Here is a 26,859-nt window from a genome sequence, read left to right as displayed (position 1 = left end):
GATAAACTACGTTAAAAATACACACGCACTTTACGCTTTACAAACAGATACCTACCTTATTTCACGTGCTGTGATTGCAGCACCTCGATTGGATTTCAGTGGCCTTTTTTTAAAATCCACATTTAATTTTTATTTCTGAATATAACTGGAGGTACTCTTCCAATCGTGGTTAAAGTGTAAGAACAACATGCATTGTCATCCAGTTCTGAGGTATCCTGAACATTTCAGCGCTATTGCTAATCAGGAAGTGGTCAAAATTTGAGTCGCAAGATTTTTCCCAGAAGGACAAACAAGAAAGCGAGTATAATAAAACGTGGTAAATTGGGAAAAAATATACATCAACTATTTTTACTCACATTTTGTACGCCTTTTCTCACTTTTCATCGCTGAATTTATAAGACATCAGCAGTCACAAATCTCTAGGGAGAAAGACGAGTTGAAAAACGTTGAATATGTGTGCTTGAAAGGTACCGAATATCCACGATATCTCCCAGTTGAAAATCTACCCAATGAGTTGTCTTAAACTTTTATCCTAGCGTCAATCACTTCTCACTTACAGACGAATGGTTTTTGAACGGAAAACTAAGAAAGCATAGCCGCTTTCGAAGCTGTGAAAAGTCATTTACTCATCAAAAGAAAATGATTCAAATGTATTCAGAGGAAAGAAAATATTTATAAAAACGCCCTACCCTAGAATTGACCAGGTGTTGCACCTAAATCGGCTACTTTGAAGTCATAAATGTTACAAGCTTTTTTTTTTACATTTTCTCTAACATAAACATTATATATTCCTCATTCCAGTGGTTAATACTATATTTGGAATATTCTATCAGCTAAGAGAAGTTTCCGAACTTATGACTCAAAGATTTTAATGCAATTGGTTAATTTAAACATGCAAATTCATGGGAAAAGATTAGTGGACATGGCTGGATAATAAAGAGCTGTGTCAAACCAATTTAGCACGGCTCTTCAACACCGATGATGATGGTGATTCAACCAATTTTAAAGAATCTGTCATTTGTTAATTGTAACCTCACCCTTATTGGCTAACAGCCAAAGGTTCCGCGTCATTCTTGAATATTGCTCTCCGAGTGGATTTTTAATGTAATTATCGCAAAATGGAACTCGTCACACCATTAGTCGACATTTGAACTTACACGCGTGAAGATAAAATGTAATTATAGCTAAGAGAAACTCAGCCTACTATTTATAGTAATTTTGATGTTACACTGAGGTCCAAGTTCAGAAAATAGCACTTGTGCATTTACAGCTGGACGCCTGATTGGTCAATGATTGCTTTAACCTAAAATCGCCAGCCTCAAAAGCACAGAAAATAATGAGCAGATGCGGAATAGAGAGACAAAACGATCTTAAAGGTGAAATTATTTCGGGGTAGAAGTTTCGTTCTCTTCCCGGATATCAAACAAAGACCAATACGTTAATATCCCTACTAACATGATTATTATCTAACAGGACCCTTATGTAATCGATTAGATTTAGAAAATCACTTGCTTACTTCTCCGAACGAACTAATGCCGTTAAAACGTTTAAAATTAAATAAGAGGCTTCAAAATGTTCCTTGCGGATATTCAATTCACATTCATTCAATGTTTTAATTGAAATTACAGGATCATGAAATGGCTCGTCAATATTTCGCTCTTTTTTAAATCCTCGCTGAGGTTTTAAACTCGAGAATTAATAAAATATGAAGCTATTCCTTTTTACTCTGGCCAAGTAAATTGAAATATGTTGAAACTGATCTAATTAATGGAACTAATCACGCTTACCATAAACTTTTAAGATGTGGCACTCATTTTCACCAATAACCTTTACCTGCTACGATAACATTTTAACTATCAGACGAAGTAGCTAACCTGGCTAGTGACTAGTGATTTTATTTCACCCTTAATCCTTACGATAAATGATATCGTAATTGGTCATGATTAAACAGTACATCGCTACATTAACGGTAACCAATTAATTCTGCATTTTATTTGTGATCATATATTTAAATTTAAATCCAAAGGAAACATTATTGTTCATTTCATGGCAGATAAAACTTAAACCAAGTAATTCTACATGAAATACACAACTTATACCCTAAGTGATAACGGATGGGATTTTTTTCCTGCTCGGTAATATCTATTCCAGAAAACCTGAAATATGATACATGACCTTATTGGTAAATACCAAAGGGCTAAAATTGAATTTTATTTCTGCCATATGTTGAATTCAATAATTACTGGGTCGAATACCCAGTAAGTCCAGTAAGCATACATCAGCTTGACAGCGTGACATTTACCTGCTTGATTATCACTCAAAATTGAGAGTCGATGGCGCCACGGGAAAATCGGCCCATTTCACATCGCAACGCATGCATGACGTGCAAGTGAATGTGCGTCAAATTAACGACAGGTACGACAGCATTTTAGGATGACATAAGTCTTTCAGAGCAGGCGGAGTAAACGACAATTATTGTTCCCGAAATTCCATCCATATTCCAAACGATTTGACAGTGGGTCGCAAAAGAGGACCATCAAGAACGTGTATCAGAGGCCACGCTTTAGCAGCACGTGGCGCAGACTGAATGCTGCGTATTGTGGTATGAAGGACACTTTTATTCATAAAAAAACGGACGTTTCCCCGTGAAGTGGTATTAAATGAAAATTTACGTCTGAAATTAAATGGTTGTCCTCGTCATCTTCCATGGCGGTCATAAATTCTCAAATTGGTTCGACCCACTCCACCTGCTCTTTACTCACCTCCTCCATCATCAGCAAATTTCAGTTTTTTTTACGCTGAGGGGTAGATTTTTGAATTTTCCAATCACTTTACAAAAGCATTCGATGTGAGGCATGCCTGTGGACACCATAAGTGTGAGGAAGGTTGCCAAGAATATAATCATTCAGTGTATCATAAAGAAGCCTTTCATCACTTACATATCTGGTTGAGTCTTATAAATAAAACAATCGTCGCTAAGTAGTCCATGAAATATATTCATTACGATGATTTTTGAGAACCAATGGCTACATAATGGGTTGCAAAAAGGGGGATAAAACCTTCTACCCCTAGAGCCCTCTCAGAAGTTTCGTATCGCCAATTGAATGTGATACTATAAGAATTGTGACCTTCTGTGGCATATTATAAAATTTAACATATTTTTCTAGACTAATTTCATGCTTTTAACCAAATTTCCCGTATTAATACCCTGTGTGCAGTGATATTCTATCTGATTCATTCCAAAGCAAACTCCTAATCAGGCCCGCGCCGCTGGTGCTAACATAAGTTTTCAAATGGAGAGACTGTGCATTAAAAGCCACGTTGATTTAATTTTGGTTCTAAAGTTACGGGATATACGAAGCATTTATAAGGTTGAAATAGTCCATAATTTTAGGGCTTATCAAGTATAACTTAATCAGCAACAAAAATACGTAAGTACATAAGTAACGTATACAAAATTTTATTACTATTTCAATATTTATATTTTGTGTTCATCTACGTTTCGAACAATATGCGTCCATTGTAACTTGTAATACTTCTACTAATGGCTTGGCTGCACTGATATGCAATCTCTTACGCGTTAGAAATACACAGTAGCCTTAGTAATTCCCACGTTCCATTCCAATGGCCATTGTTCAATCTAACGTAGATACAATAGAGACGCATGAAAGATCAGTGATCTGAAAACGCCTCACTTGTAATATACTTCCCGGAAATTGCTCAATACCTGCGCCTCATGTCTGCACCTCTGAGCGTTGGACTGCTTTCACAGAAAGCAACCGGTGACAAAAGTAGATCGCCCTGCTTGCACGTCATGTGTCTGCAGTGAAGGAAGAAAGCGCATTAGGTAGCAAGAGCCCATTGTAGTGTACACCACCGTGCTCGTTATCCTTTGAATGTGAAGCTAACACACGAATGACTATGGAAGACAGCCCTCAGCAGCTGTAAATGGCGTATTGCTGGCGCAGCTACGCGGTTGCTCGCCTCCGTCAATGCAGGTGCCACTCACTACAAGTGACCAAGTGGGTACACATGACACTGGAATCAGAATAAGGCAAAGTTACCGCAGGCAATTTACTGAACAAAGGAAGAACTTCTCGAAATGGGTTTTGGTCTGACGCAATCTCCCAAAAGTTGAAAACCTTTCAAGGCTTCACTTAGCTACATACTGATCAAACAATTTCTCGTAAAATGGTGCCACAAGGTTATCCAAGAGAAAACTGTATTAAAAAAGGCTAATGATAATGTCACTCTATGAAGAAAAGATGCATAGACAGAATACCTGCCGAACATGTTACAGGTAATATAAGAAAAAATGATAGGAAATTCTAAATCTGTCAGTGTAGGGACTTAAAAATTATCGTAAGTAATATATTTGGCATTGTCTTTTTCTGGATTGCGCTCCTCAAGGGGTTCTCAGCAAAAAATTTTGCCTAGTTCTCCTCTGTTTAGAGTAGCATTTCTTTTTCAGCTGTACATTTCTTATAAGAAGAATTGATTACGCGCAACTTCAAGTTATTTTACATATGTAAACGAATTCATTGATGTAGTTTTATTTCATAGGGTAGAGATGGATAGTAGCTGTATTCTAATTACCCCAGACGAAGGTGGCGAGTGAAAAATTAGTATAAAAACAAGATTCGTTGCTTTCAGCGCAGGTTGGTTCCTTAAAAAGTAAAGACCAATAAAAATATCGATTATGTGTACTTGTACACCAATTGGAAGAGTAAGAATGCCAGAAAATAATTTCCAACGACATGAAAGTTATCATCAAGTCCAGAAAAATGACAATTCTACCTCAAACCTTGGAACATAATGACAGGCAAATATCTTAATTCTCCTTTTTTCCAATTTCTTATTTTTTAAATTACGGATAATACAAATTTAATATTACATCATTTGTACACCGAAGATATTCTACTACAATTGAAGAAAAAACTACAACCTTACGGCGTAAAATAATAATATTCATACCGAGTTAATAATTGCTGCTTGCTTGGGTATTGTAGTTTCCTTTGTTACTGGTAAAATATATTTCTGGCGTTGAGATATTCTTTTTCCAGGAAATTAACGTAGGCTGTCGTCGCTGTCTGGGCTCAGTCATCCAATCATAATGACATACAATTTAACATAAAGTTAGCTTATAATCTGATTTACTCTTTTATAAACAAATCACGCAGATTTAATCCTCACAGTAACCACTTGTATACAACGCCTTGCCATACATTTACATGGAGATGAAAAAAATGTTGGATCTAAGGGAGGAGCTTATTTAAGCGGTTTTCCCTTACGCACCAATCGCTAAACGTATTGGACATAAAAAATGAAATTGCAATAAATGTGGAAAAATTATGGAAACGTCGATAAACGCTGAAGTGAACAGATAGTTCGTTTCATAGCCACCCATAAAAGAAAGATTAAAACAAGAGCACATCCCAATGGAGTGGATGCTATCATCCTAGCGATTCGGTTGATTTTCAATTCTTTCCATCAGGATGACACATGAAAGTTCTGCTCTCAGTTGATATCCTGTCATTTCTCTCATATGGAGGATTGTGATTCGGATCGGTTTGCGCAAAAGATTACTCCACCCAGGCAGTTTCGATAAGCCGTTGCAAAAGATAAATTAATAAGAATAATCTCTTATTTTTACAATCCCATGAGGAATATTGTATGTAGTACGGTGAAAAACTGACTTTTTGGGGAGCTTGAAGGAATAAAGGGACCCTCTCCAATTCAACTCGTGCAGGTAAACAGTCTGAATTCAACCGCCCGTGTAAAAACTCGTAAGCTAGTATAAAACTGTGTAAAATGGTATCAATGCATCACAAATTCTTGATTCAGCACGAGAGAAAATTTAAAGCGGTTGAAATCAACCGACGTCGGTTTTCGCGTCATTTAGGGCTAGAGTATACCGCTGATGTAATAAATCACATTCCATATACTGCGCAGGCATACAATTTGCCTCCCTGCTATTTCGTGTCGGTGACAGCTCGTGCCTAGGCTAGTGGCCAGGTTTTTCGTGAAGGCAGTGGTGCACACAATTATGACAAAAGGCTATAGAAACCAGTTAATAGCGTGACCTGGTATTAAATGGCCTCAGTCACCACACGACACAAACCATTGGCAGTCCAGCCCGTCTGCCATGAGCAATATAGTGTTCAATGTTAAAATCCGGCATAGTTTATTCCCACTAGTTCGGATACCTAAAAATGTCTTCCTGTTTTATTATATCATACTAATACCGCCTCCTATATATTTGATTATTTGATGCTTTATCAATTTCAATCCTCATAATGTAAAATGAAAAAGTATTTTATTTGAAAAAATCGTTCAGTATTTTTGATAGTTAATTACGTCCAATGAAAGCTATGAGAAATATTTATAATATTTTTTGGACTGGGATAAAGATATTTCTAGGATTGAAACAGTCAAAGCAAAAATTTGTGTGCTGGGATATCATATGGTGCGGTTGAACTTCGAACACGTAGTTGCTGTGATAACGAATTTCCCGTGAAAATTTAAAACAAAAAAGTGTAGTTTTAGACCAGCTAAAATGTTTCAATTGGTATCCACTCAAAACTTTAGCAGAGCAAGATGCCCAGGGAAAGGAACTCGCCTCGATACCCCGAACTTATGAGTTTCACACGCTTATAGCCTCTACGTGGTGAGCCCTACCCTCATCTATCTAAGGTAACCAACAGGTTTTATCTCTGGGTGAAGCAAATATTTTGGAATACATATAAATAAGTGTAATATTAATATAACTTTTAGTAAATTTTCATTAATTATGTTTCATTAATATTAATTTTGTGTGGAAATTTTATGAACTCATGACCATATTTGGCGGTTCGTTAAGTCTCACGTGCACTGAAATAAATTTACGACATTAGCAAAAATTGTGTGTCAAAGTGTGAACGAATTGCAGGGTGAAAATATATATATATATATATATATATATATATATATATATATATAATATATATATATATATATATATATATAAACAGCAACACGTGATAAGCCAACAAAACTCATAATGAGCGTCACCCAAAAAAAGTTGGTAAATAATGTGTATCACGCGCCAGACGAATGCTTTGTGTGTGCATACCTGACTTCCTTACTTCGAGCTTATTGTTGTTGACCCATTTTCAAAGTATACATGCTAAAGATAAGTCATGCTTCGGATGCATTCAAGATTTACTTGATAATAATGTCTTGAGGATGGACGTATGTGTCGGTAAACAGAATTTGCGAGGGTATCTTATTCAGCGAGAGAACTCCTCGAGAGGTGAGAGCATCTCCTTCGCGAAACGTGCCTCTTCACTCGAGTGTCAAACACAAACTAAAAAAATAACTATCTCCCTAGGGAAATACGCAAGGCACGTATTTCCGGAGGAGTGACTGTGTATTTTGCAAGGAAACCCCAATCACGTGATTGTAACAAGAGGCGTGGCGAAAACCAGTCTTGGAAATGGTGAATCCACCATTCATTTCCTAGCTGCAAAGAATAAGTTCATAAGCGTGAAAAAGACAAAATGCCTTCAGATATCCTTTGAAAACATTGTGCGACAAATGAATACGATCCCGACGACACTTTTTACACCTTAAGACTTTATCACCTAGAAATGCAAGTAATTTACTGCAGTGTTCAAGTTTAGCCATGCAAAAACATTTTTAGGAACCAGCCGAGAAAAATATCTAACAAAGAACGCCTTTGGGAACTTCGAAATTTAGCTCAGTTAATGCAATGCGAGTGATACATATATTACAGCAAGTTACAAATTAAAACTAAATGGAGGACGGAAATTTACATTTACAGAAATATTTAAGAATAAAAAAAGAATGGGATGATACAAAGGATTTAATGAATGGGGAGAGGTAAATTTAAAGACAAAATGAATAAACGAGTGTATTTCCTTGGCTAAATACTTGATACTAGCATTCATTTTAAGATTCCTAATAAGCTTCAGTGTTAACAAGATATTGTAGCTAAGGATAATCCATGTTTATCATTATGTATTAATAAACTTACTCCATATTATATTTGAATCGGAAATAATTTCGGAGAAATTATAATTCAAAGGAATCACAATGGAAAGCCACCTATTTGCTGGTAAATTTGAAAATCCTCACTTTCCTTCGCAAAATGTTCATTGAAAAATTAAGTAACAAACATTAAAGGCATTTTCAACTAACAAATACATCAGTCATATATAAAATTTATTACCCAAATTTCTCTGTGATTGCCTTTCCTTTTTTCATGAAAAATTAATTAAGTAAGTTTCCCAGCGAAAGCTCAAGGGAATTTATTGCTCTAGATAAAATTGAGTATTTCGTAGTTACTAGCAGATCTAATTGAGTTGCTTATTTTTAAAGATATAGCATATTTAGGGTCATTTGCAATGGAGAGTAATTCTATTATTGAATTACATTTTTCCCGCATTACCTCAGCTTCATTCATGCACAAAAATGAGGACTAAGACTCGAAAAATAATTCGTTCAATAGCACCCTTCTCGTCCACAGCCTAATAGAATTCATGGTTGTTTTTCGAGATTGCTAACAAAAAATATCACAATAAAATTACTAATGAAAACAAAATTCAAATTTTCACTAATTTATGCATTTAATTTCACATACAGATTTGGTGGTATTTTAAAGACGAATGAAGGGCATCGCGGGAAAAATCTAGATGTGGTTGTGTTGTCCGAGAGGATGGGGAGAAGGTCTTTTAGACATCTATATAGCCTTTACCACTAGATTCTATTCCAGGGTTTACAACAGGAAAATCATACTTGGAACAGTATATTTCATAATATAACTACCTACTAGAAGTTTGCATTATCTATTTATGATTTTTTTTCCGACAGATTAAAACTGCTGATTTGTTTATGGATACTTTGGGTTAAATAAATCATGGAATACGTGACGTGTCAGCGTTAAGTTTTTTCTTTTGCTTGACAAAAGCGAGCATTTGAAATTAAAATGCAACACTGAGATATTATCGCGAGTTTGCATAGCAGAAATTTAGCCGTTCACTGTGTTTGCGTGAGTATTTGTTGACAATTGTTCGGAATTTAAGCGCTTTATTTTCTCAGTACTCCCCGTGCGAATGCTTTGTGTTGGTTATCGTAACGAATATTTCGCTTGGTATATATTTTGTTTACAGTAACACAGCTTGAATTATCATCAGCTTGAGTGCACTTGTCAAATGATGATGTTGAGATTTATCTCAATTGCAAACACTTTGCTATAACATGCTGTTAGTCTTATTTGTATTATGTCAACTGAAAGTGTTATAGGAAAGAGAAAAAACTTTTCTCAGGGAATATTTTTAGCTTCGTAAATTATAGCATTGGTGATTGTAAATTACAGAGAAGTTGGAAATAGTCAATATTACCCATTAATATAGTTTTTGTTTGTTTAATATGAGGTGTTTGTAGCGGTGTTAGTTACCAATAGTACCAATAATTATTGAAGCATGAACCTATCTACGGTAATAAGAAGACGGTTTGTATTCCGATATTCCGATACCGCATTCTATTTTCGGGGGTTAATGTCCCGCGAGGGATTAGGCTTAAACGAGATTAATATCAACGAAGTGAGCATAAAAAGGCGTCTCTAATATGTTGAGGAGAGAACCATCATTATTACCATGAAATTACCTTTTTGTACTTTGCACAAAACATGCCAGAATTAGCTTGACTTCCTTGCGACCCCATTGTCCACCGTTACCTTTAAAAGGAATTTAAACTCAGCCGTTTGAAGCTCAAATAAATACTGGAATGCCATGATGTCAGGCATTCAGTTGTTGCGAAAAATATAATAATAATAAATGACATATTTTGCTGGTGCGACCATGGAATTTTATTTGTATGAATGTATTTTATATCTATTTTTATAGTATTTTCTGTCACAGACACTGAGTAACAGGTACTTAAATGAACATGAACTGCAATTCACCGTCACACTGGAGAAAACAAAAAGGAGATACATCGTATGAGAGCTGATTAAAAAAATAACTGAACTATATTTCCTCGTGTTTACTGTTTTTATTAACTGGCCGTAATCTATCTATCTACCATAAAGACCACTTACGACCACTCATTCACTCACCTATACAAATGTTTGGGGTGAACGAGACGAGATACGGCAAAAAGTCTAATGAAGACCCCCTCTAAAATTGTCTGAAACCCCAGGAAAAATTATGAAAACGCTAAATTTACAATTATTTATCCGTCTATTCAATTAAAAGTGAGTATATGGATTAGTTCAAAAAATGGCCACCAAATTCCAATGGCGGCGCGGCAGCCATACAAACAAACAATCATAGCAACATATTTGTTTATGCAAACAAGAGGAGCTAAATTGGGAAAGAAGATAAAGGAATTAAAACGAAAAACTGATATAAGGAAGGAAATTAAGAAAGTAATATTTGAAGTGTCTATTTCTTTGCGTCTTCTTTCCGCAAGAACAAACATCTGTTTAAATCAAAGCGCATTCAAATGAAAAGCGGAGAAATATAAGGTAGGAAATTAGTTGTTGTTTTTGGTATATTACAACGAAAGTGTGGTGGTTATTAATTTCAAAGTTAACAAGTGCACTAAATGCCAATTTAGAAATATGATTCGTGCTGTTGACTATAGTTCGTATTTTGTTGGCGATACACGATTGTAGTAGAAAGACTTTCAAACAAGTCTTACATAATATAGGTAGGTAAAAATGATTTTATTTTCATTTTTTGTGATGGTGATAACTTTTAATTTTTGTTTACGTTCTTTTTTCCGTTAATGTCCTTTTTAATGTACAATGTTATCCGTGAGCTGCAGGAGTGAATAGGCAGTGAATAATACAGTATGGAAGATAAGTGCAAATAAAGGTATTTCTTATTAAATTATTTGTCTTGCGAAAAGCACGTTTCCTTGAGTGACTAAGTTATTCAACTGTGAAAATTATCGAAATCTTGACATTCACAATGTCTTGTACACCAAAGGCTGTGATCCGTTACTCACCAGATTTATTGCGCATTGCGTTGGATATTAAAGCTGAGATATTTGTGTATCCCGATTCATTAAAACTTTAAATAGAGGTATTTCTGAAGTGAAATCATTCGCGATCACGATAAATAATATTTCGATAAGATTCGTTATACTAGCCCCAATTCATGCTAAGGCGCATTTGTTTCTAGATATTGATATTCAGTCCCAACGTAATTCGCTTACGAAGGGGAACAGTTGTTACATCTTATTCGTATATCAAGAATTTGGTTGAGTTTTGTGGAAAAAAATTAATAAACGTGTTTTTCATTGTAATTCGAAAAGTCGTTATGTTATGATATTACGTATGCATTGGGTGGTACAGTGGAACGTGGTCTCAACGTTTTTTGTATTTGAATTGAATAAATTAGAGAAACTCGTAGAAATTTATTTTACTTTTTTAGCCCCTCAGAAAAACATTTCTCTTTATAAATATTTACATTCATATTGTAGCCTACGTACTATGCGCTCGTTTTACGTGAAAGTGGAAATATTGCTTATACCTAAGCTAGCCAGCTTAAAAGGAAACGATCCTTAAGTAACAAGTAACAAACAAAAAGTGTAAGACCTCCCATAGTGACATAACAGGCCGCAGGCCTTTTTCGGGGGGCCTAGGGGGGGCAGAGCCCCCCCAGCGAGCAAAGCGAGTGATATTATAGATCTCCAGAAGTATTTGGGCTACTTGTGACTAGGAATTATTCGTTCAGTGTGCTCGGATGGTGTGTCTCTGTTCAGTTGATGCTTGCAGCAAAATATCATCTTCCCAGACGGAGTACTTAATAATTACATTTAGCGTTACTAATGATAGGTAACAGTCATTGCAATTTTTTACAATTCGCTTACGACATAACGAGGAAAAAATGAGGAATTTTTCCTTTAATAAAGTCGTATGGTTGGCAATACCACCAATTTGGGGTAGAAATAAGAATATACACTTAGGAAAAGACTAAGGTAGGTACGCTTAGGAAAAGGCTAAGGTAAGAATGAGGTACAGAATGTAATGAATATAATTCACTCATGAGGAATAGAATGAACTGAAGATAATTCACTCATGAGGTACAGATTGAGCTGAAGATATTTCACTTCTGAAGAAAATTCACTCACAATTAATAAAATTGTGCGTATCCACGAGAATTTTCATGCATACTACACGACCCTAAGAGCATCTAAATATTCGGTTACAAAAAAACTGGGTCATGCGCTAAATATTGTCGGAAGGGGCTGAGTGGGTGGGGACTCTTAACGACCTTGTCTTTCCGGTCTCTTAGGTCAGTGGAGGAGATAGCCCATTTTAAACCTTCGCCCCATAAACTCACCCTTCACTTCTCCAGAAAGAAAGTGGCCGACCAAGGGGGATAAGCTCCGACAGGCTCCCTCATCTACGTCCAAGCTCCATGGACTCCTTACTTTCTTCCACTATTATCCCCCAGCCAGAACTCTTCCCCGGCCTCCTTGCTCCACTTTCCAGCTTGCTGTCCGGCCGTATCCCTCCTCCGGTATTCTGGACGAACGAGGAAGGCCGTCGGTCGGAAGTTTAAAAAAAATAACGGGCTGAGCGGATTGGTTGGCCGTATGAAAGGGTAAGGGCTCTGAAAGGGATCCTCTTTACGTTGTGGAAAGGAGAGAGAGAGGGGGTCGGGACGGATAGGGGGTATTAAGAGAATCGCTCCTGAGAAAGGCAAGGTATTGTTGTGGAGAATTCCCTCAGTCGGGGAAACAGCTCAGGAGGAGATAGCCCAGTGCGCGTCTGGTTACGTAAATCGCGGGCCAGACTCTCGTGGGAGCCGGATGATTTGATACGGTCAGGGTTGGGTGGGGATTACGAGTGGAGAATCCTTAAAGGAGGAAGGAAAAGGGTTCAAAAGGTATGAGGTATATGAGGAGGCGTAAAGATACTTTGTGCGCGGGGATTGGAGGAAAAGAGAATAAAGCTGATGATCCCGAGAGGGTTTCTGAGAAGCGAGTGAGAAAACAGAACGAGAGTGCCCCACTTTCTACTCGGACGGGCACCAAAGGAAGAAGTAATAGATGGGTTAACCGTGAGGGAAAGTTTTCTGGGCCACCAAATGTGGCAGTGTGGCACGATTTCCGGTCGGTGCCCTTTAAACGCGTGGTAGGAAATGACGGGAGAGGCGCAGGAAAGGGGTGGAACCGAGGAGGGTTTTGGGATTAGAGAGGTTTGTAAGGAGAGACGGGGGAGTGGTCGGGGGGATTAAGGATTGGGAGATGCTCTCGCTTGCGGTGGGCCTGTCGAAAATATATTCCCCCACACTCTCTCTCTCACTCTCGCCACGTGATTAATCGATTTATACGGAAATGGGCAACTGCTCCTCCCTTAGGAGTGGTATCCCCAACGACAGGTTTGAGGGTAACCCGAAACCAAAGGTGCTTCCTCACTTATTTGGGGGTTTTTATTCGAGAGAGGGAGAAAAGAAATGAGTGAGACGCTTCGATCGTGGTCGAGGGCGAAAGTGCTTGCGTAGCCGAGCGATGGAATTGGTGGGAAAATAGGAAGGGGAGGGAGTAAGATGAGACGTGTAAATGGAAACTCTGAAAGGGTTCGCTCCCTCTAGCGGGCGAGAACGGACCGCCGATGAGAGGATGAATAAGGGCGCGAACGCCTCGAGAAATAAGGAAACACCTCGAGATTAAGCGGAATAGGAGCGCGGCACCTTAGAGCGCAATTGAGTATCGGTCCCGTATGCCGACGGAAGTCGGATATATGGTTATTCGAGCTGAAGAAAGGTATGAGGGATGGTTTCTCGTGCGCTGAAATGGATTCTTTTATTCCCTTCGAAAAGGGTCTTGGGGCTCACGACGCCTCCCACTTCGCCTTTGTTTTTGTTTCGAAAAAATAGGAGGGAGGAAAGAATTTCTTCACCTCTAGTGAGGATTTGCTACGATTTTCCCCACGCAACGGAGACCCGAGTGTGCAGTCCCGTTCCTCTACGTGAGAATCGACCGGGGTGACTGGGAATTTTAACCCAAGATGCTGCGAGCTTCTCAGGTGGTGTGTTTTCCCACCCTTCCGCGTGACAGTCGTCGCTTCAGGCTGTCTCTTGGGTTCGTGCCCTGAATCATAGGTTTTCACCGGTCAATGCGCGCCGAAAACTGGTCACCGGAGGTGAAAAAAAAGATTCTATGGAAAGGTAATGCAGGGTTCCGTTTGAGACGATTGCGAAATGGGAGACAGTTGGACGATCAAGGCTAGGGAAGTAGTCACTTCATATCCTGGTTTTTCCTTAAAAATTGATGCATTTGAATCTAGACTTCGGAAAACTTATGAGAAGTTTCCAAAAAAATTGTAATTTCATTAAAATTGGGACCCTTCTGATCTTAACAGGGGGTGAAGATCATTTTGCATGAATACTAACTGGATCCAATTGTAGTCTGACCTTTTAAATAGTAGTGTGGCTTAACATTAAATTTACGCCCTAGCTTAAATATTAAATCTCATTTTGAAGTTGTCTCAACCTTGGAAAGGCTCAATGATTTAACTCTAAAAGTTCATGGAAACGCTAAGTACTTTTGGGGCTAAAAAAGAGCAAAAGAGCGTTAACGCATACGCATCACCTTAAGATTTCTCCTCAAAGACCGCTAAACGTGGATTAATAGTGACACCTCTACTTTCGCTTTTACTACGAAAAGATGAGAAGACCTCAACTTGGCTCTATTCAAGGCATCAGGGAGCACATTTAAGGAACTGTCAAAAACTTCCAAAAGAAATTTCTCCGTTCATAAGAGACTTCACCGACTTCGAGCGGGTTAGCCCAACGACCCGACTGGCGGGCTAAGTGTGCCATGAATGGAAAGTTTTCGCTTACGAAATGAACTCAGGGGGGAGAAGGGTGAGTGAATGAGTGTGGGTGGCGTTTGATGGCATTTGGGGGTCCTACCCCTCGAAATTAAACCGACCTTCAAAATGAGCCCTTTCGCCCTTTTTTTTTAAAAAAAAAACCCTATCTCCAATCACTACCGAAGGGGGCGGAGGAAGAAGTAGGGAAAAGTTGAGGGCACGTTTATTAGCTCAACGTCGCAACGTTAAAAAAGTCTCCAGGATTTTCTTCCCGTGAATAAATGAATCGCTTACGACGAAGGAAGGGGTGGTTTGAGGAAAGACGAAAGGGGAAGAGGTTAGGGAAAGGAAGGAGGAGGATTTGTAGGAGGGAATAGAAGGTATGCTACGATGGTCCCGAGAAGCTCTTAGGTGTTCCTTCCGGATATCGAGGTTGAGGAAGTGTGGGATGAAAAGTCAATTTTTTTGTAGGCGGCTGATCGAGGCGAGACGAGGAGGATAGCGGGAGAAGAAGGGAGTGGCTGGGATTGATTGAGGACCGAGGGAGGAAAAAACGGAGTTTGGAGGGGCGAGGGAAAGGGAACCAAAAAGGGTGAAGAGGGGTAGAGCGAGGAAGAATTAGAGAAGGGCTTGCCTCGGTGCCCTGAGGGATATTTTTGGAGCGGCTCAGGAGTAGAGTGAAAATTGAGTGAAGATTTTTCCGGGCCGATCCGCATATGCCTCAGGGGAAAGGTACTGAAGATCCCCTGCCTAAAAATCACTCAGGAACATAAGAGACGATTTCTCAGATGGGAAACTAGATTAGAATAATTTAAAGAAAGGGTATAAATTACCACGAGAGGAGATGAGTGGAAGCTACTTTTAAACTTATCTATCGTCAGTGAATCTATCTTTCACGACTTTTATCCAAATCGTTTGATTGCTCAGTCAATTTTGACAGTTTCGAAAACAGCAATGGCATACCGGCCTTACATTTGTTTTTGTTAACTTTCTGAAACGTGGCAGTCCCAAAGGATGGTCACCATATTCTTAGACGACATCTTCAATGCATAAATATATATGTAATAAAATTGCCCCCTAGCTACTTTCTTAAAATAGCTTTTAAGATCCAAAAATATTGCGAAATTTCTCACGTAAGTGGGAGGCAAGAAAATGTGCCGACTCTAAAAATATAAATCCATGAAAAAATTAAATCCTAACGCGAACGAGCCGCAATTAGAAAGGATTTGTCTCTTTCACGGTACAGATAAAAAGGTATTACGCTCGAATTAGAGCCTTGCTTTAAAATCTTTGCTAATTAGTGCAATCATTATTCCACCACCCTGAGAATAATTAAACAAGATCCCGTTATAACAAGCACCTTATGAAAAAAACTCATCGGGCATTATGGAGAGACCCACGAAAATTGCCATGACTTAGAAGGGGTTTGTAAAAAAGTAAGTCTCACTTCCGAGTAGGCCTCTTTCCTCCCTCTCTCTCTTGATTTATGATGACACACTTTCCCACATCAGCATCATTAGTCCACCGCAGACCTCGACCCCGAGATCTCTTTCCGGCCGCGAAGGATATCGCCTTTAAAATTGGTTCTCGCCCGCGAGAGAGGTCTCCCACAGAGGGGCGAGTTGGGAGAAAACCTTCAGATTAAGATTCAGGCTGGGAAAGGTTGATTCCAATGAATCAAAAAGGCGTTGTCGCCTCAGAGCGTTTTGTGAAAGGAATTCGGACAGGAAAAATGGTGGCCTGATTTCAGGTCCTCCTTTCTGCTTTTCGCCTCACCCACGCTTTCTTACTGCGTCTCCGAGGGTTATAAGCGGGCGAGTCTGGGGATTAAGGGGTGAGAATAGAGTTAGGCCGTGTGGTTGGTTGGAGCGGATGGCTTCTGGGTCAGTGGGCCGTCCGGTCCAGGGCCTGGTCAGAACGGCGGGAGAATGCAACGTGACGGCTGAGGTCTTGCAGTTGAGGACCCTTAAGGTTCCTGAAGACGCCGTGGGACCTGAAAATATACGCGAAAATAAGAGTAAAGAAGACGTATGCGAAGAATAAGGCTGTTGGCTTAGTTTCAGCAATTTTTATCTATCGTTAGGGAGAATGCTTTTTAACCCAGTGTTGCTTCTGAGTAATATGAATTTAAAAATTTGTGCACCGTAAATTCTCGGCTACATAAAAGTTGATTATGACCTACTGGTAATTTAATGCAGCAAAATGAAATGTCAAATTAAATGCTGTCATGATAGTAGTGATTGACTTGAAAATGTTTACATTTTCTTAATGAAAAACCTTCACGTTTGATTTTTCCAGAATTAACGGTGGGTTATATTTGTTTTAACGGGAGACACCTACCCTCGAAATTTGGGAAAAATTGGTAATTATAGGCCAAAGGGGAAAATTCTGAAAAAAATCGAGTATTGCCTTTATTTTACTAGGAATTGCATTGCAATAACGACGGAAAATATAACACTCAGATTCATCCGTCAAAACATATCTTTGCATGTGACTATGGACGTTCTAGTGGAAAATTGAATATTTCCGTCTCAATGATCATGCCTGCATGTTGTTTCAAGATCACCTGCTGTGTGGAAAATCCTGTGAGGTTATCGTTGCATGTTATTTTTGAAAAAATCAGTTTCAGCAAATATGTGAAAATCCTCGTGAAAAATGATTCCCTGGAAACATGTGTTAGATTCATCGATTACGTTTAGGAAAAATAATTTAATCTTAATTTAAACTGGCCATTTGATTGAAAAACGATGCCATTTTCATTTTTTAACGTTATCTTATTTCCGAGAGTCACACTTGAATCGCTATTTCAACTTAAATTTTGCGTTAGCACTGTAATAAATTACTTTTTATGATCAAAAGTCTGCCTGTCTGAAATAGAAGGAGATATGACCTCCGGAAAACATGACACAATTCCATTACTTCATGACCTGAAACCTGAAATCTATTTAACGATGGAATAAACTCTTTTGGGCTGAATATGAAAGCGATGCTATTGAAATTAATAACTTCACATACTAAAATACGAGAAAACATCAAAAAACAGTAAAATTCAAGAGATGCGTCCATGATACATGCCAGGTAAAGTTATTTATCCAATTTTTCAACCCTACCGATCTACCCATCAGAACGAGACGGCATTTTTTATGCTTGGAAATACATCCGTCATAAAGTTTTTCTACACTCATTTGTTATAGAAATATCCAACAAAACAAAAAGTAATTGTAACATTTAAGGTACTCTACGAACAAAAATCACCTGGTTTCATTTGATACCGTAAATCAACGTGTATGTTATAGGACGGGCTTGGGAATTAATATAGTTAGAAATTTTACGCATTTTTATTAATAAACATCTCTCAAGATACGGTACATATTCTCCACTAATTTCATGGGTCCCAATGCAGGTTATATATTATAAATATATTTCCTATTTTAACCAAAATATACACATTACAACATTTCATGAAATAACGGGGCTGCACAACATGGAATAGGTTAGAGAAAAAAAAAGAAACAGTCCAATTTTTCATGAAGCATTGACTTTTATTATCCAATTTGCAGTAACAAGCAACGTAAAGAGTATTTTATAAATCAATTTCTTATTTACCTTGCGTATTTTACCAAACAATTTTTGAAAAAAATTGACGATAAAGCCAATGAGAGAGCATGAAAAAATATGTCGGCACTGAAAACTTCAACAGCCTCTCCAAGAGGCAACTATTTCTCAGATAAAAATTAAGTACCATTAAAATGATTCTAGTAAAAAATAAAAAGTTTTCAATGAACGTATTATAATATTTTTATTAATAGTTTACTAACAGAGGGGTTTTGAAGAATTTTGCCTTCGTCCTCAGCATTACGGATCGAGGCTAAAAAATGTTCGTAGGTATCAAATCTTACCACGAATTCGTGTATGCCTTCTCAGGTTTACTCAGTAACAGGGAATTCACAAGAAAGCAAAGCACCTCAATAATAATATTTATTTAACTTGGAATATGCATGATAAATGCATGATATTAACAATTTAAATACAACCAAATACTACCCACGAAAGCGGGTCGTCTAAGTTCAATTCATTGCTTTACTGCATCTTGGCAATAGAAAAGAAAAAAATAAGGTGGAGCCATGCTTGTTGTAAAACAGTAAATTCCATATTGGGAAAATTATAATTCTAGAAAGTTATTTGAAAAAGTGTTATACGTATTTAACCACGAAATTTAAAAAAAATATCACAATTGATAGGGAATATGATTTAGCACTCACTTAACTATTTCAAATAAAAAAAATCGGTTGATAAATTGTAAATATATATCACCACCACAAAGCGTTATAAAAAACGATTTATTGTTATGGAATATTCGGAAGCAGCCTTAAACTTCTGTTTGGAAAAACTCAACCCTGATTATTTTTGTGCTTAGAACTTTTTACGAACTTTTAATGAACCATTTCATTAAAATAATTTCTCAGACTGCACTCCTTTTGCATCTAAAATCTACTAACCGACATAATTAACATCACTCACAATCAAACATCACTTTAATGTACTGCTGCTTAAAAATCCACTCGGATAAACAATTATTTAGCCCCAAAACTTTCCATTTTGTTTATCTTATTGAATCTAAAATATATCAACGATATATTTTAGATTCAATAAGATAAACAAAACATAATATATAATAAATAATATAATAAACATATAATATATATTTACGATAATAATAAAATAAAAAGAAATGAATGCTAAAGAAATAAATTATTATGGCTCGAATTTAAAGAACCAGTAAATTCTAGAAATGTGTGGAATTGACAGTTTCACTTAAACGAGGTAGCTCTGCTCCGTACTATATCCTGCAGCAACACCAAGGTGCATACGATTTAAGTAAGAAAAAATATCAAATATTACCGCCCAACTTCGGTGCAGCACCAATCACCAATGTTTTTTATAGGAAACGAAGTCCTACATTCGTGTCGATTTTCTCTCAGACGACGCTGGCGAAAGCCATCCAATGAGGAAACTACCCTCACGCCAGGGTTCCTCTCTCTGCATTCGGTGTCAGGTCAGATTATCTCATTCCATATCTTTGCACCAGATCACTCTCAGCGAGACGGTTTTTTTTGCCCACGCTGAACTGCAAAGAGGTTGGTTCCATTTGGAAAAATGTAGGCCAGCCAAAGAGAACCTCAACCTATTACTCTCCATGCACTAGAACTCTTTCCTTTTTTGTTTGGTGAACAAATAGATTACACTGTCTGCAAATACACACACGGACCTCAGAAGTTCTCTTTTATGACTCTTTAATCTTTATCTCTCCTTCACCCCGCTTGCCAGCTTTTTGCATCCTTCGCAATGCATACAGAACTTAGAGTGAACAAAAAAATAAACTTTGGTCCTTCCTTTCGTGTTGGAGCTTAAAGAAGAAGGGAAGCTTCAAAGAGTCACGAATGGGTAAGATCCTTCCGACAGGTTAAATTTTTTATCAGGGCTTAATTATGTTATGGTTACAAGATTAGAGACCGTTTATATGTATCTTTCTCCAGAGGGAGGCTTTTTAGGCCAAGCATACACAGTATACGAGTGAACTATGAGGAAAAAATATCGTCAGGGAAGATTAAATTCCTGCTGTGCTATGACGAGGCTATAATAGTTTTGGGAAATCAATGAAAACTCACTAAATATACTACCAAGACTAAGGGTAATATGTTACCGTACTATTCGCATAACAGTACCCACGGTTATTGATGGGTAGAGTTCAGTATATACTCAGGAGTTTACGACCCTCTTAATCATATAATAAGAACCGCAACTGTTGGCGATGACTTAGTACTTCGCTGTTGCAACGGAAAGCATGATTAGAGGAGAAGCACTAAAGGAAAACTTAATCGTCGCATTGGACCTTTTCACATCCAACGCTTACGTGTAGTCCTCACTAGCCAAACTCAGAAGCCTTTTTTGAGGAAGTAAAAGAAAGGATTACGTAAATGAGAAATATTATTCGGATTTCCGCCGAAAAAGTATTTATACGTAGCACGATAACACCAATTCACCGAGAATTATTCTCACGAGAGATACATTCTGCTTACTGAAAGCCGTAGAATGTTTAAAACTTTCTTTTAGTTTCACTTACTCTTGATTGGCTGATATATGGCTACCTCTATTTGTTCATTACGCTAATCCACCACCTAGATGAACTTTTCCCTCCATTAGTCCCGCTGAATTCACTGAAGAACTGCTTCGTTACTCCGCTTGAGTACATGAAGGGGTGAAAAGCAGGAGTACATGTGATTCTTTTCTGAACAGAGTTGGAAACAGAAATTGATAGAAGAAGGTTACAAAAACTTGGTGGCCAAGGGATAAAATATCGAGTGGAAAATTTAATGCACTAATAAATATATAGTTGATCTTGTTTGTTTCCTTCACATAATTTCTGTACCTTACTCTGTTTAGAAAAATAAATCACTTGTATCCCTAGGCATCTCACCCCCTCGTATGAAAAATAATATTACTTTCATTGTTACCGTCATAAGAAAAAAAACAGTATTCCCTGATGATTACATAGCATAGGAAAGTCCAGGATTGGAGTTGGCTCTTGAAAAGACTAACAACCACTGGAACTTATTGGAGGTAGAATTTACAATATTTGAATCATCGGAATGGGACTGAAAAAAACGATAAATCCTTGGTGCAGATGCGACAAAAATTCGCTATGGAGAGGTTTCAATGTACAAACCTCAAAAAATGTTTAACCGAAGGAATTGGCTCACTAAATGAAAAGTCACGTTTTTCCTAGGGATCAAAGTGCTTTACCTTGTGCTTTCAACGGGAATGAATTATCTTCACCGCAAAACTATCACGTTTTCCCCACTAGAAGTATCAACCAGGGATTACGATATGTGAAACAATAAGATGATTTGTGATCACCACACTGGCACGTATCCTAGAGACGGTCGAGGGGAAAAATGAGAGAGACTTAACCCCGCAGGTAGCAGATTGGAAAGCCGTTACGCAATTCCGAGACGAATGGCTGGGACAAAAGGTCATAAAACGGTCATATAAACAGTTGTGTATACAAGAGCAATGGATGACTGGGAGAATAAGTGAAACCTTTTGACTTTGAAATAGTGGGTATAAAGGGGTCACGCTGTTAATATCAGTTTATGTTCTTCCAATGAAGTTGCCTCTTATTTTAGGAAAAATATTTTTACGGAAATCGCTTATGGTAAGGAGTCTTAAATTCATCACCTTGATGGCACTACAATGATGGATGAAGGAACAAAAAAAAATAAAATAAAAAAAATCCAATCAAACATAAATAGCGACGTTTTGATGATAAAGAGTCTGAACCCTGTGCTTCGTTTTCATATAGTAGTAGTATGAGACTAGGGCATCAAGTCATTTCAATAGTTAATGCAAAAATGCGTCGTCTATATTCATAAATTAAAGAAAATGAAAGCACAGCCTATAAAGTAGACGGCATCACCATAAATTACTTAAAACACTGAACCACGTGTGGTTGAGATGCTTTATGTGACTATAGCATTGTATGATATTTTCAAGCTCAAGTGCTTTATTATCAGCGATCACTCAAATAAAAATAGACAAATTATTACAAGCCTTTTCACTCAGACAAAAAATAGAGGTCTAAACAATTAGATTAAAAATTTGGATTCAGTTATAATATTCAATGATTGTGAAATTAGCAATATAAAGTAAATACATAATGGGAAACTTTTCAAACCATTGGACCACCTCTTCTTTATACTCAATTACTAGGGGCTCCTGCCAATCTAAAAAAATAAACGGGGGATTCTAAGAAAGAATGTAATTTTTGTTCTTCCTGTTCTCAATAGCGAGCAATTCTGTAGGTTACGATCGAACTCCCCTCTGTGTGGATTCAATAAGTACTCGTTGCACGGGCAGACCTTCGCGGAAAATATTATAAGGCCCCAGCACTGACGATAATACTCGGGAAACATGAAGGTAAGGAGAGAGAGCTTGCTGCGTTCTATCACTACAAGGTTCCGCAAAGGATAAAGATTAGAGTATCATCGTCAAGCACATGCGTGTGTAATCTATGAAGAGGCAAAACCTTTTGATCATTACAATCGACATGAGGAACAAAAAGTCTGTTTAAATGCATGTGAAACTTTTTATGCACATCGTCCGATTCTCCGCGATGATTTTCATAATAATAATAAATCATTTTTTTTTTACAGATTTCCCTTACAATATTATCAATTCCAGAGAAAAATTTCGCGAGCATGATTTAGTGAGAAAACATTTATGTTACAGAGTGTTAATATGGATTTTATATTCATATGCCTCACTGCTGTTGAGAAGGACACTTTGAGTGTATTTTATTATAAGATACACCTGTATTTCTAAAAGTTTGCGACCTCCCTCAGATGATGCGGATTTCATTCAATCAATTTCTTCTTTCGATTATAAGCAGGACTATAATAATGCTCACTTCTTTTCTTCAAAAGCTAAATGCACTCGAACTAACAATTTATCATGAAAGAATCGGGTTAAGAATGTCAAATACTATCCCCACTATCCTCTGCTCCCCATCATAGTGAAAGTCATACGAATTATGAAACATTTTAATGAAGAAAATGATCCTTTAAACTCGAGTGTAATAGTTTTACAGTAAGCGGTATGGTCAAAGCATAGAGAACAAGAAAGAGACTTATGTGACGAGGGCCATCTTTCTCATACCGATTCAATAAAAGAGGATATGTTAAGAAAGCAATATCTCGGAGAGTCAATTAGTGTTGTGATCACCCGAAAAATTAAGATTGCACTAATTTCTTCGCTTCTTCACAAATTATGATATATTAAAAATGCAATATTCGCTTATAAGAGCTGCAATTTTACTTCCGTGGCTTCAACGGATAAATCAATTTTCATCGAACTATTTGAAAACCTGTCTAGTTCATTTTGAGTGCCTTCCCGATCATATTAAATTCGATTGCGCAATGTACACATTCATGGATTGAATCTTAAAATATATCTCTTGATGATATTTTTTATGTTAACGTGCAGAAGGCTCTCCAAGAATATTCAATAGCTAAAATCTCGTTGAAATTTTATGCATAGCTGGTACATCGTATTCATTGAACCGAACAAAGTGTACAATTTGATTGAAAGCAATATATTCAATGTGACGCGCATATCATCATTACCAGTTTTACCAACTTGAATAAATCAGCACTCAGGGCTGCACAAAATGTACAAATTATATTTCTTCAAGACCTATTCAATTAAAAGCAAGTGAACGGATTACTTGTATAAGGTTTATTGAGGTTTAATAGAAAAACTTAAGAAGACAAGGATACATAACGAAGCCGCGAGTTAACCCGAAATGATGAGGACAAAGAGTTCACGGAAAGAAGCGATTTGCCAACGTAAAGGTCTATTTTCACTCTTTCCCAGTAGTTGTACTATCCATCATCATCAGCGACTCTGTCCGTCAGCCCTGAGGTTGATGAACTGTAATGGAGGGTTGACGCTCCTTTCCACTCTCTTCTACTCAAGCCTTATATTTTCGCTAACACACACTCTCCTTCTTCCTTTTCACAGAGTTCATCCTTTTCCTTCTGTACTTCAACCGATTCCCTTCTATATAGCTCTTCCCACACAGCCTCCCTTAGACGACTCTCTTCATTAAATCCCAGCAAATTGAAATATGTCCAATTAGGTTGCCTTCCCGTTTATTCAAGAGTCCTGCATTACATACTCCTTACAGACTCTCTTCGCCGACTATTACGTCAATCTATTTGCTATACAACATCCTCCTGTGACACCTCGTTTTGAACGCCGCCTGTCTATTCCTTTCTACACTGTGTTTATTGTCCATGTCTCACAGCGTTAGAGATGGATCATCCCTCATTAAATTGAAGTTCTACTCAACTTTTTCGAGACGAAAACGTTAAAAATGTATATTTTTATCAGTATGTAGTTTTTACCCATCTATTAGCAGGCAGATTTGGAGAAACTACTTTTAAGAATTATAATTTTCATCACTAGCTAAGTCCAAATAATCCTAGGGTTAGTTTGGGCTCCATTTTCCATTAATTTTTTAATACTTTCTACTATACTTGTCGCCGTTACTAAAAAGCTATTTAAAGACTTGCTGGAGAATTAAATAAAATTTTAGCCTTCCCGTAACTAGGAAAATGAGAATAACTGGATCAATTTATTTTCTCAGCCTTTCGCAACCCTCTCCTTCAAGATTCCTACATTGGAGAAAATATATTAATATACAAACATTTTCATTCTTCCACATGTATTTACAGTACCTTACATCTGTTGAGAAGGGCGTTGAAGAGAGGAAGTTAAATATATTTTCTTATAATGTACGTCCGTAATTCTAAAAGTTTGTAACTACCCTCAAGAGCAGATTTCATTAAATTACTTTCTGCTTTAGATTCTCCGTTGGACTATCATGACGCTCTCACGTTTTATTCAAAAGTTATTTATACTGGTATTTTACTTCCACGGCTTCAACGATGAAAGTTAGTTTTCATCAAAATGTACACCAGTATTTCGCACTATGAAGGGTTGAATTGTATAATTTTTGTAAGAAACAGGGTAATATTTACAGCCGGAGTACACTAAATAGGCCATACTGGTTTTTACGACTTGCTAAAGGACCGATATTTATTTACAACGAACCAATCAAGCTATCGTAGTAGGAAAGCAAATTTATTCAACCATACCAATTGAAGCAATTAAGCCCACTAAACTCAGTGGAAAAAACGGAAGGAGATACCGGCAGCAGTCCTCTATAATCTATTTACGACCCCACCGCAAGGCCGTCCGTCTTGACCTCGTGGTTCCACGGTCGAAAGGATCGCAGTCGAGGTCTGTGATGGATGGCTGTGGCGATCGTGTGAGCGCGATTGAGAGATATTCGGAGACCTTGTAGTTGAAGGGGGATGTGGAGGGTGCAGTGGGCATAAATCCTCTCGATTCTTTGAATCCAGAGAATACAGGGAAAGTAATATAAGGGAAGGGAGGAAATGAATAGGTCCCGGGGCCAACTCACTAAGCGCTAGGGCTCGATTCTGTATCTTTCCAATGGATTGGTCTCAAGTGAGACGGAGTTTAAAGATTTCTCCGTCCCTGAACTAGAAACGTATGGGTCGGATTTAACAGAGCCCAGAAATTGGGAACAAAAACAACTTCCTCTGCTCTAATAAATTAAGTATCAGAAAGAAGTTGACGGTTTCATTTACTGAAAAAGGAAAAAATAGACTAAATTTAACTTTGTAAGAAACCAATTTATTTGAAAAATGTTATCTATTTCGAAACACAATAAAAGTGACTCTTGAACTCCTTTTGGTAACCTATTTATTTTTCATTTTTAATTCAATCTTGGGCGCTAATCCATTTTTATACGCAATAATATGGTTTTTATTACTCATTAAGTAGAACAAAACATATACAATCTCCTCAATTCCTTGTTTAAAAAGAAATGAATTTTGAAAAAATGTCACTAGAAATGAAGTCTGGACGTAAGTGATAACCAATTAAAGGCTCTAAAAATAAAGACATATTTATTGCAGCCTTACCGGTATAATTACACCGATGCTATTGAAAAATCAAGCATAGAATGACTATGATTGATCTCTTTCTATGCTGGGTGTAATAAGGAGTAAAGTCATAAATAACTTATAGCTATTGACGGAAAGATATTGATTCACGTTTGGTATATTAGTGGATTGTCTTAGATTGTGTTATTCAGTTCGATCTGCATCCAAAAATGTAAAAATAGCACATAATGGCTAAACACTTAATCGACTTCGTCCTGTATTAAGTTAGAGATATTTTTTTTGTAGCAGTTGCTGCCCCAAAACACTATTCCCTCTCTTTGCTAAAAAAATAAACACTCTTATTTCTTCAAGGAATTGATATTTAAATAATTTTTTACATTTATTAAGGTGACATGGAGATTATATTAATATTCCTCGATGCACGAAATACTCTTCTTACGATAAATCTTGAAGATCATGAAAAAAGAAAAA

At 37.3% G+C, this 26,859-nt stretch overlaps 1 protein-coding gene across 1 annotated transcript in view; it reads right to left on the bottom strand.

The window, feature by feature from the left end:
- Positions 1-26,859, bottom strand: part of LOC124166836 — a 603,633-nt gene that overhangs the window by 148,004 nt on the left and 428,770 nt on the right. Inside the window, exon 5 of the mRNA XM_046544536.1 lies at positions 12,354-16,826. The gene's annotated coding sequence lies outside the window, so the exon portion shown is untranslated. The remainder of the gene's footprint in view (positions 1-12,353; positions 16,827-26,859) is intronic.

Source organism: Ischnura elegans, chromosome 1 (assembly GCF_921293095.1).
Source record: "Ischnura elegans chromosome 1, ioIscEleg1.1, whole genome shotgun sequence".
Taxonomy (NCBI): domain Eukaryota; kingdom Metazoa; phylum Arthropoda; class Insecta; order Odonata; family Coenagrionidae; genus Ischnura; species Ischnura elegans.
Note: the sequence above shows the minus strand (reverse complement) of the source record. Positions and strands in the feature narration are given on the sequence as shown.